Source organism: Sturnira hondurensis, unplaced genomic scaffold, assembly GCF_014824575.4.
Source record: "Sturnira hondurensis isolate 20B ecotype Veracruz unplaced genomic scaffold, ASM1482457v3 Scaffold0022136, whole genome shotgun sequence".
Lineage (NCBI taxonomy): Eukaryota > Metazoa > Chordata > Mammalia > Chiroptera > Phyllostomidae > Sturnira > Sturnira hondurensis.
In genome coordinates this window covers 4,661,135-4,673,724 of record NW_028094767.1, presented here as the reverse complement: position 1 = coordinate 4,673,724, position 12,590 = coordinate 4,661,135, and the positions used below count along the sequence as shown (strand labels likewise).

Sequence of the window (12,590 nt, the reverse complement as noted above, 5' to 3'; positions counted from 1 at the left end):
TACTGAGGCCAGACTGAAAGGGCTCCTGCTTTTGAGTTGGAGGAGTCTGTGAGTGACGTAGTGGTGGCGCAGTGGACAGTCCATGTTCATTAAATTTTAAATTTTATTTAATTTCATTTTATCTTGTTACAACACTCAAAGCTATATTGATGCAGTGTACCTACCTGGATAGATTTTAGAATAATTCAAATATGTGGCGATGAAAGCTTAGATGCCAGAGGGAGACATTTTTGTAACACACATTTAAAAGACACATACCAATGTTGAACAGATTGTCGTATAAACACATTTTTAAAAATTTTATTTAATTATTTTCCAAGTACAGTTAGGCATTGTTCCCTCTCTAACCCCTCCCCCACATACAGCACCATAGTGCAGCCAAGTGGGTTGCCTCTCCCTGGGGAATACCTAAGGCTCTGTCCCTTACGTCATAACAGGTGTGCCAAGACAAAGGAATATGGCCCAAATGAAAGAACAGATCAAAACTCCAGAAAAAGAACTAAGCAACTAGGAAATAGCCAAATTATCAGATGTAGAGTTCAAAACACTGGAACTCAGGATACTCTCGGAAATAATTGAGCTCAGTTGCAAAATAAAGGAAGAAGTGAAGGCTATACAAAGTGAAATAAAGAAAAATATATAGGGAACCAACAGTGAAGGGAAGGAACTGGGACTCGAAGATTTGGAACAGAAAGAAGAAATACACATTCAACCAGAACAGAATGAAGAAACAAGAATTCAAAAAAATGAGGAGAGGCTCAGGAACCTCTGGGACAACTTTAAACATGCAATCATCTGAATCATAGGGGTACCAGAAGGAGAAGAGGAAGCATAAGACATTAAAATTATTTGAACAAATAAGAAAAACTTCCCCAGGCTAAGGAAATAGACTTCCAGGAAGTCCAAGATGCCCAGAAGTTTCCAAAGAAATTGGACTCAGGGAGGAACATGCCAAGACACATCACAATTAAATTATCCAAGATTAAAAGAGATACTCTTAAAAACAGCAAGAGAAAAGAAGAGAGTTACCTACAAAGGAGTGCCCGTAAGACTATTAACTGATCTCTCAAACCTTATAGGCAAGAGGACGCTGGAAAGAAGTATTCCAAGTCATGAAAAGCAGTGACCTACAACCTATATTTTTGTATCCAGTGAAGCTATAATTTAGGATGGAAGGACAGATCAAGTGCTTCCCAGATAAGGTGAAGTTAAAAGAGTTCATCATCACCAAGCCCTTATTATATGAAATGTGAAAGGGACTTATCTAAGAAAAAGGTGAAAAACTATGAACAGTAAAATTACAACAAACTCACAACTATCAACAACTGAACCGAAAACAAAACAAAACAAAAAACTAAGCAAACAACTAGAACAAGAACAGAATCACAGAAATGGAAATCAGATGGAAGGTTTTCAGTAGGGAGGGGCTAGGGGAAGGTTATCAGCAGGGGAGAATGGGGGAAAAGGTACAGGGAGTAAGAAACATAAATGGTAGATGCAAAATAGACAGGGGGAGGTTAAGAATAGTATAGGAAATGGATAAACCAAAGAACTTACATGTAAAACTTACGGATGTGAACTAAGGGGAGGGGAATGCTGGAGAGTGCGGGTGCAGGGCGGAGGGGGATGAAGGGAAGAAAAAATGGGACAAATGTACTAGCATAATTAATAAAATATACTTAAAAGAATACATTGAAAAGAACTGCTGCAAACCATGAAAATACATACACAAGGATTTCTAATGCTAATCACTCTCTTGGATTTTATCCAGGAATTACGTAAGAAGTATTCAGCTATTTGCTGAGCACCTGTTACGTGTAAGGTGCACTTGCTAATTGCTGTGTGAGTTGATGTTGTATATAATATATGACTCCAACTCTGAGGCTTTCTGTATGATTTAGGACTTTTCTATTACAGGGGTTAGAAACAGAAGTAGAATTAACTTAAGTAAGATAGCATTGGGGATTGCCTTTTTTTAAAATCAGAAGAGGAGAGAGGCTTACTCCACGTGACTCAATTCTTGAATCTCTTTTTGCTTCTGTTTGCATTCACTCCTTTGCCAATATCATTCAGTCTTTTGCTTTTAACTGTCAACTGTAAGTCAGCTCCCAGATAGGTATCTTCAGGCCAAAAGATCTCATTCCAGAATCCCATACTGGTATATCTAATTGCATGTGGTTGTTCATTTAGTAACTTTAAATTAACATGTCATAACAGAATTCTTGATCTTCTTCCTTTAAGACTGCTCTCTAGACAGTCTTACCTGCCTTTTTCTACCCTTTTGATCTGGCCAGAACTTTGGAATTGTCCCCATGTTGACTCCAGTCATCTCCCAGTTCATCTTCCAGCTTTTTCTTCTCCGTTAGGTCTATTCTAACACAACTGCCCAAGTGATCTTTAAAAAAGTCAAGTCAGATCAGTTAGATCATGTCATTGCTGTACCCGAAACCCTCCATTATTTTTGTGTCAGACTAAAAGCTAAAACCTTGCTTACAGCGGCAGAGAAGACTCACAACAAGGCAGGGGTGGGCGAGACCAGGGCAGGTGGACCGGGATATCCCACAGTAGCGTGAGGAACAGTTGGGGAGCGAGACAACCAAACATCCCAGCGTTCCAGCCTGAGAAACTAGGGCCTCAAAACCTGTGGCCGTAAAAACCTGTGAGGGTTGTGGTCTTCCTGTTCATGAATATACTAATCTGGCCTCTGCCTCAGCACTTTCAACTTGCTATCCCCTATCCCTGTAGTGTTAGTCTTCCATACGTGTATATTATCTGGGCCTTCTCGACTAGGTTTGATCCTCACTCAGATGTAGTAAATACTTAGTTTTATTAAATTATCTGTCTTTTCTAGAATGTAAGAAGCCAGGGACTTTTGTCTTTTTTGCTCGGTGCCTAGAATGCTTATTGGCACATAGATGGTAGGTAAATATTTGTAAAATAAATAAGTGATTGAGGAGGGGGAGAAGAATGCTTGGCACAAGAATAATTATATTGCCAGTTTAAGACATTATCTGCATAAAATAAAATACCACAACCACAATTCAAGTGATATATGAAAAACTGATTTATCTCAGTGGTTTTAAAAATATTTTAAAAGTGACTACAACTTTAGTCATTCTCTTTTTGGAAAATAGACCTCACCCAATATTTTTTTCTACCTTTGTTAGCTTGTGTAAAAATTTTGTTTAGTCAGATTTGTAAAAAGCCTGTGCTTTGAATATTATAATTATGTATTCTTTTTGTATTTTTAAGTTGAGGTTGTTTTAGTAGAGCTTCAGCACAGAAAATAGAACACTCTAGATGTTTTAATACCAGAAATCAGGTGCTTATGAAAGCTGTGTTAGGAATAGAAGAGGAGGCTTCAGGCTGAGCCTCCAGGACTGACACCCCCAGGTTACAGCAGAACTGACCCTCCAGGGAGACTCTAGCCCTGAGGCTATCATTGGAATAGCTGAGTGTAAGAAAACACCAACACCAAATTAGTTGTGATGCAGGGATTAGAAAGCTATAGCTGTATTACAGTGTGTATAAGCTGATGACTGGGTATTGGAATGTGTGGGGTCCAGCCATTATCCATGTCAAAACTGCTTCTTCACACAAGAAGCTGGAGACTAGACATTCCATGATCTTGTCTTTCTGTAGAAAATGGCTAATGCAGGAAGATAATCTCCATCTTACATTTGCTTTTAAGTATTGCATGGGTTCATTGCATGGGTACATCTAATTGGTGTAAGCTAATTCTCATTCAGAACTCTGACTATAAAGGAATCAGAAATAGAGCTTTTTAACTTTTTGTTCTCCGAATATAAGAAGACACACCAGAAATAGGGTAGGATAGAGGTTGTGTGATCAAATGAGCAATATCTGCCATGGTTTCTCACTTAGCTAATCACATCAGAATGAATAGAACATCCATAGCTTGACCTTGAAAGAACTAGAAATTCTTCAGGCAGCCATTGTGTGTGTGTGTGTGTGTCTCCCTGTCTGTCTTTGGCTCTGTGCATCTCTTGTTCTTGAAGGGGCTCTTCTAACCTGCTTTATTCTTTACTGACTACTTTCCTTACCTATTCATTCACTTGCCTAAATATTTCATTAGCTCCAGAGTCTATATGACCTACTGTTTGGCTTCCTATAGGGGGCCGTCTCTTTTGGGGGGAGTCGTATTCCATATTCCTGGATAGATGACCTGGCTCATCCTGGGCCATGGGCCCACCTTGGTCATTTTGGCTTGGAGGCAGGAAGGCTGCAGGAGCAGCAAGTAGGAGTTTCTTTTCCATGGCTAACATCAGGCAAGTTCTTTAGAAAGGAATTATGTCATAAATAGTTAATAGATTAGTATTAATGCAAGATTTAGAGGAAAATTTGATTTTAAAACAGATGACATGTATAGCTTTGGACAGGAGAAAAAGGGAAGAACTTGGGTCAGGTTATAGAAAGGAAAAGGAAAGGGTCTGAAATGTGAGGGCACAATGAGATGATAAAAGTCATTTGCTAAGAATAAGGATAGCAGGACATTCATTTTAGGGAATTGAAGGTTATTCTCTGCACAGAGTACTTGAAATAGTATTTTGAAAAAATTTAAAAGTGTTATAAGTGAATCTGTTCCCTCATTGGTGGGCATTTGTTTTCTGATTTTTGTGGTTACAAACAGAACTACTGTCAAAGCTTCATGTGCACACAACTATTTCCTCAGCATAAACTCTCCTGTGTGAAAGGTAGAGTATGCCAGATTAAAGCCGGTTTGATTCATACTACTGGGATTTGGGGCCAGTTTACCTTCCCACCACTAGTGTGTGAAGACTGGCTGACCCTGTGTACCCTCTGTCACTTAATGCAGAGGCCAGGTATTCATGTTTTTGAGAAGTTTCTGTAATGTAGTTGGTGCAAATGGTATAACATCACATTTTGTATTTTCATGGTACTCTTCAGTATGCTCATTGGTCATTTCTATTTTTTTTATTTGCCCCTTCATTTTGGAGGCAAGGGTTGGCTGTCTTTTCCACATTTTTCTCTTGACCAGTCATTGGTCTATAACACAATTACAGACAACAATGATTCTTTTGAATATTGTTGTAGGCCACACCATTCAGTCCTAGATTCTGTAAACCCATGAATAAGTGATAGTTGAGCACTTTAGGCAGATTTTTAGTTTCTGACTACATTTTTTTGTAACTATGAAATGATAGAAAATTTAGAGATAAAAAGAGACCTGTCATGGAGTCTAGTCTAATCTCCTATTAGAGAGATGAAACAGATCAAGAGAGGTTAAATTACTTGCTCAAGGCTGTGTCACTGGGAGAGAACATGGGAGTGAACCAAAGTTGTCTGGAATCCTGTCTGTTGTTTGGGAGTCCACAAATAAGTGTGTTACCTTTGATCTTTATGAAAAGTAACTTTAAGCTTTTAAATTTTTTTTGTTTGCTTTACATTCAGCCATGTACACACTGAGAAAGAAGATAAATCCTGGGTTTTTATAGTTAACCAAACCTCTGTGTAATAGAATGTTAAGGAAAGAAATAGTAATCAGAGTGAGGAATGATTACATTTTAAGTATTTACTTAACCAGTCTCTTTAAACACAGATTTGGCAATAATGTAAACATCTTTCACAATTTGGAGTTCTGTTTATTGGTGTTTGAGGTGTTACCTAGGAGCAAATGTTATCTCATGAAATCTGAGTAGTGTCAGGAATAGTTTAAAAGAGAGAGTTATTTGTAAATATTGAACATCTTTGGGCTTGAGAGAGATATTTAGCAAATACAAAGCTCTAGAATATTTGTAAAAGAGTAAACAAAATAAAGGAAACTTGTAACATGCTTGCTTAAACTGTGAACCTTTAAAGTCAATTTTTGGACGATGTTAAATCATCTGGAAAAAGTAAGAAATAGGTTTGACAAGGCTTAAACTTTAGGACAGTCAGGGCAAAGAGGGATTATTGATTGTTAAAATTAAACTTTTTTCCATTTTCTCCTTTTATCTTGTACCATTCTAATTCTCAAGTGATTACTATAGCTTAACTTATTTGCCAAAGTAAATCAACATTTAAAAAATACAGGGGAATGCTATATTTGTAGAGTTTATTAGTTCCTAACAAATCTTCTAAGCTTCTAAGTTTTACCATAAAGATACTTCATAAGTGTCTTTATGATATTTTGAATTTACTTACATATTTTGCCTCTGTAAGTTTAAGGGAGAACTATAATAAAATAGGGTTACATGGTATGTAATATCTTATTGTACATTATTCTCCACCCTCCCCACCCCCCACACACTTGACTGTGGGTAGGCAGACCTATTGCTCTGCTGTTGCCTTTGAGATACTAGTTCTGGAGCTGAAAGCATGGCTTTGAAGGCTGACTGCTCTGGGTTAAAAACCCCAGTTTTCCCATTGTTGGCTCTGATTTCTTTCCCTTCCATCCTCACCTCTTTCCCTTTTTTCCTTCCTTGTGGCGGGAGTGTGTCATTTAAACTTTAAAGCCTCAGTGTTAGTACATGTAAAACAACCATGCCTGTGTCACAGGATTGTGAGGATTAACTGAGCTTGTGAAGTGATGTGGCACAAAGGAGGGTTTGGTAATTGTGTCAGGTTTTTCTTCCTTTTTTTTAAAGCGCTCAGTTATTACTTTGCAGGAAGCATTTGCAAATTTTGTTTGGTGAACAGATTTTTGACACTAGATCCATACGAGAATACTTTTTGAAAGGCTCAAGAAAAGAAGGTAGTTATCTTTCTTTCCTATGTGTATGTATACTGTTCATATTTTACCCTTTATTTGCTGTTCCACTGGAGCGGATGTTCTAAGAGATATGGAACAGAAGCCCTTGTCCCTACCCCTTCGTGAATCTAGAGACAGGCCGACGCATAGATTGCATTCTGGATATCTGTGTGGAAAGAATAGTGCAAATGTTGTGTTGCAGAAGTTCAGAGAAAGGTAAAATCACCAACAGCAGGAATTAGGGAAGGCTTTTAATGCAAGAGGTGGTTTTTGAGGAAGACTAGATCAAAGTTAAAGGAGAAGAGTGGCAAAGTTATTCTAGGTAGGGAGAAGCTGGTAAACAGGTTAGTGTGTATGAGGTCTGTCCTGAAGTTATGCAGCCGTGTAATATGAAAAGTAGAGACATTTCTTGAAGAAGATGCAAGATACAAGAAACATTGTACATAGGACAAGGACGCGTCAGTCCCCTTCAAAGTAAGGCACCCTGGAACTTAACACAGTCTCCCAATTGCCATTAGCTGACATGTTGTTTTTTTTCCTGAATCTCATCGAGAGTCTGAAATCTCTTTTCTTTCAAAGGTGATTTTAGTTTTGGGAAAAGCCAGAAATTGCAGAATGCCAAATCTGGACTGTGGGGGATTTGAGTCACATCTGTATGAGATGAGATGCATGAACAGGCACATTGTCATGATGAAGCCGCCAATCACCAGCTGCCCATAGCTGCGGCCTTCTGAATCATCCGAATAGTTTCCGCAGAGGAATGTTCAAGCTTAACGCAAAATTGGATGTGGATTCATTGCTCTACTCGCTCAGCCATTTTGAATGAAATGGCCACACAGTATACAAGCTCACTCAATGTCATCTTGGTGCCAGGCAGAAATTTAGGGGAGGGGATACACAAGGGGGTGATGGTTGATTTGGGAGTCATCTGCATGGAAATGTTTGTCAAAGCCATGAATGGATTAGACCCTGGTGAATCAGAGGGTCAATGAACAAGACTGTAGGCAGCAGCAAAAGTGAAATCATTGAAGGAACTGAAAGGAGGCCCGTAAGACTGCAAGGATAACCGGAACACAGAAGTCCCATGAGAAGAGGGTTATAAGAAATGGATATAGTCAGGAAAGTTAAAAGCAGAAGGGTGGTAAAAGGGACTAGAAAAGGGCTTTTTTTTTTGGTAGATATTAAAACTACGGTACTTTTTAAGCACTTATATGGGAGACTCTGTTGTAAAACCGAACCCAAACTGCTTCAGAGCCTGTTTTCTGACTGCTGTTCAGGGTTGAAAACGAATCTTCAGTATATTGGCACCATCCCCAAGTTTTTCTCAGGCCAACCTTTGCCATTTTTTTAGCCCCTTTACCACATTTCAGTGCTTGTTGTGTTTTCTACGATTAGTTTACTTTTGAGATGAATGCTTTATTTTCCTGTGAAATTCGGACAACTTTTACGCTCTGTGAGGAAAATTTTTTAGAATGTATTATGCAGCTCAGGGAGTATTGTTTATATATATATATATATATATATATATATATATATATATATATATATATAAATGGTCTTGAAAATAAAGCTTGAGTGACATTTTGTTTGTTAGAGTTGTTTTGTTTTTATAGTTAACTCTTAAACTAGTCAAATTGCAAAACCTGGTTCTGGGGAGACTGGTCAGTTATTTTTGAGAAATATACATTAATTTTTAGCATTTTTCTCTTACTTTCAATAAGTATAATTACTTTTGTGAAAGTGAACATACTAGTGTCTTGCACTTAAAACATGTGAAATTGGTTGTGGTGTTTATAACATATCTGCCCTCTGCTGGTGAGAATGCATTATTGCTCTTAACTCATTACCTTCAGTAACGTCTTTGAATTAAATAATACTCTAATATTTTAGAGTAGCCATAAAATTAAATTTGGAAAAAAATACCTTTATTGTTTGAAAGGAATATGCCTTTTTGAGGGCTGGCCTACAAGTTAATTATTCTGTCCAAAAGACCATAGGTGAGAACTGCTGACTTTACTACACTGATGATTATTATACATTGTGTTTGTGGTTTTGACTTTCTCTCTGAATTCTAGATCTTCTCTGTTCAATGTTGTAGCCAATAGTCATTTGTGGCTATTTAACTGATGTTAAATATTCAGTTCCTTCGTTCCACCAGCTAGCCACATATCAAGTTGTAATAGCTACATGTGGCAAGTAACGACTGTGACAGATTAAAGAATATCACAGAAAGTTCAATTGACAGTGCTGTTCTTATTTTTAAATTTTATGTAATAAAGATTATTTTCATGAAATAATCATTGTTTTTTAAATTTGCAGTGAATTTCTTTCTCATGTACCTTTCTCATATAAAGTTTATTAATAAAGAGCTCCATCAGTGGATTGAGCGTGGACCTGCGAACCAAAGGATCATGGTTCGATTCCCAGTCAGGGCACATGCCTGGGTTGCAGGCCAGTTCCCAGCAGGGGACACACGAGAGGCAACCATACATTGATATTTCTCTCCCTCTCTCCTTCCCTTCCCCTCTAAAGATAAATAAATTTAAAAAATTTAAAAAAAAGCTCCAATTAACTTAAGAGAACCTATTTAGAAGGATTTTACTTAAGGTATTTTTTGTTTCTGTGTAATTTATTGTACCTTATATATAATTATTGTCAGGTGATTACAGTACAGTTTTCTCAATGTAGAACATTGAACATTTCTAGTGTTTTCACTCTCTGAAGATTAAAGTTAAGTTAAAAATATGGTCATATTTTCTCTGTGCCATTTAATTGAGGTAATAGCGTCTTTCTCTTTTTGATGCATATTTAAGGTAGATAGAAAGCCATAAGTCAGAGCATATGAAGAGAAATAAAGACTTTATTATAACAGCGTGAATTATAGTTTAGTATTTGTTGGTTGATTTAAAAAAGTAGACACTTAACCCAGCTTCCCCTAATGGTAAACAGCTTGTAAAAACAAGAGTGTAATATCACAACAAGGATTTTGACATTGGTGAGATCTACCAGTTTTACTGTGATTTCTACAATTTTAACTTGTACTTACGTGTGTGTGTATTTATGTATAAGTGTATTTAGTTCTGTACAATTTTATCACATGTAGATTCATGTATCTGCCATCACGGTCATTATGTAGTACAGCTCCATGACCACTAGGATCTCTTTCATTGCCATTTTACAGTCACACACATCTTCCTCCCATTCCCCTTCTTCCCACTAATCTGTTTTCCACGTCACCAAAATTTTGTCTTTTCAAGTATGTTATATAAATGGAATCATATGGTACTTCTGAGGTTGGCTTTATTACTTAGTGTAATTCTTTGGAGATTTATCCAAGTTGTTGCATATATTAATAGTTCTTTCCTTTTTTTTAATAAGTAGAATTTTATGGTGTGTGTGTATCTGTGTATCATAGTTTGACCACTCCCCTGGTGAAGGATTTCTGGGCCATTTCTAATTTTTGACTATTACAGATAAGGCTGTGCATTTGTGTACAGGTTTTTGTCTGCCGATAAGTTTTTCTTTCCCTGGTAAGTGCCCAGTAGTGCATTTGCTGGGTTGAACAGTAATTGTATGTTCAGAATCTTAAAACTGTCAAATTTTTGCAGAATGGCTATATATTATTTTACATTTCTTCCTGTAATATATGAGTGATCCAGTTACAATGTCTTTATTGCTGTAACTTTATGAATCAGGTAGTAGAAGTCCTTCAACTGTGTTATTCTTTTTGAAAGTTGTTTTTGGTATTCCAGGTCACCTGAATTTCCATATAAATTTTGGAGGCAGTTTATCAGTTTCTACAAAGTAATCTTCTGGGATTTTAATTGAATTGCTTTGAGCCTATCTATCCATTTGGGAGAGAATTGACATCTTTTACATTATAAAGTCCTTCAGTCCATGAACAAAGTATATTCATTTATTTAGATCTCATTTAGTTTCTCTGAATATTTTACAGTTTTCAGTATATAGGTCTTATTTATCTTTCGTCAAATTTATGTATGTTGCTTTTTTTTGTTTTTAATTGTCTTCTCATGCCTTTGAGAGCCAGCCCTGTGCTCTGGGCGGCCCTCCTAAACTGAGAGGGAGATTGCTGTGTGTCCTGCCAGACTCCCCTCTCACAAATGAGCACAGGGGAGCAGAGAAAGCAGAGGCCGGGACAAGTCTGTGTTGCCTTTTCAAATGGTATCGTAATGGTATTTTTAAAATTTTAATTTCTGATTGTTGTCAGCATGTGGAAATACGGTAGTCTTTTTCCTCTTTATCTTCTCTTCTGCAACCTTGCTAACTTCAGGTATTTGTTTTATTAGCTTTTTTGGGGGTAGATCCGGTCAGCCTTCCTACCTAGCTGATTATCATGCTCAAAAAAGACTATTTTTACTTCCTCTCCAGTTTGGATGTTTTTAATTTCCTTTTTCTAACCATATTTCACTAGTTTGAATCTTCAGTAACATAGAAGTGTTCTTGCCAATATTGGGTGTTGTCACTGTTTTTATTTTAGACATTTTGTTAGGTGTGTAGTGATAGTGATTTGCATTTCTCTAATGGCATTGAACATCTTTTCTCATGTGCTTACTTGCCATCTGTAATATCCTCTTAGGTGAAATATCTGTTAATCTTTCCGTTTTAAATGACTTTAAATAATTTCTTATTTTTCAATTACAATTGACCCACAATATTAGTTCCAGTGATTAGACATTATATAACTAAGTTATCACCTCAATGATAAATCAAGTACCCACCTGATACCATATATAGTTATTGCAGTATAATCAACTATTCCCTGTGCTGTAATTTACATTCCTGTGAGGATTCTGTAACTACCCATTTGTCTTAATCCTTTCACCTTTTTAACCATCTCCTGAATTCCCCTCCCATCTTAAGACCCTGTAACATTTGTCCCAGTACTGGTTTGGTGGTAATGAGCTCCTTCAGCTTATTCTTGTCTGGGAAACTCTGTCTTGTTAGTGATGTTGAAGGCAAAAGCATTCAGATTTTTCAACCTTAAGTATGTTAGCCATAGGTTTGTCATGGGCGCCTTTTATCAAGTAGAGGAAGTTCTTCTCTGTTATTAGTTGGCTGTTTGCTTTTTTAAATCAGAAATGGATGTTGGATTTTATCAAATGCTTTTTCTGCATCTATTGAGATCATGTAGTTTTTCTGTTTTAATTCTTTAGTATAGTGAATATATTGATTTTGCATGTTTAACTTTGCATTCTTGGGACAGAACACAATTAGTCATAATATATTATCTGTTATATATTCTTGGATTTGCTAAAACATTGTTAAGAACTTTTGCAGATATTTATGAAGGGTGCTAATCTGTAGGTTTTGTTTCTTGTGGTACTTTTGTCTGATTTGGGTGTCAGGGTTTTGTTGGCCTCTTGGAATGAATTGGGAAATAATCGTCTTCCACTCTTACCTCTTTTTCTCCACAGTTTCCTGAAGAATTTATACAGAATTTGTATCATTCCTTAATTGTTTGGTAGATTTCCCTGGTGAAACAATGTGGGTCTGAAGTTGTTATTTTTTTTCCTTTGCTGAAAGGTTTTTAACTATAGCTTCTGGTTCTTTAATAGATACTAGGCTATTGAGGTTATTTTTTGCTTCTGGAAAGAACTCATTTGTGTCCTTCAGGGAACTGGTGAACTTACTAGCATAAAGTTGTTCATAATATTCCTTTACTATCTTTCTAGTACTTGTACAATCTGTAGTGATGTCACTGCTCTCATTCCTGATACTGATTCTTTGTGTTTTCTCTTTTTCCTCTAATCAGCCAGCCTGGAGGTTTATCATTTGTATTGATATTTTCAAATAATCAGCTTTTATTTTCACTAACTTTCTTTGTTGTTTTTCTAGTCTCTGTTACATTGATTTCTGT

The 12,590-nt window shown here is 36.7% G+C and overlaps 1 protein-coding gene and 1 non-coding gene across 3 annotated transcripts in view; one reads left to right on the top strand and one right to left on the bottom strand.

The window, feature by feature from the left end:
- Positions 1 to 12,590, top strand: part of SMAP1 (small ArfGAP 1) — a 147,658-nt gene that overhangs the window by 16,330 nt on the left and 118,738 nt on the right. The window lies entirely within an intron of this gene.
- LOC118978761 (small Cajal body-specific RNA 11) lies at positions 10,733 to 10,872 on the bottom strand. The gene has a single exon (XR_005064789.1).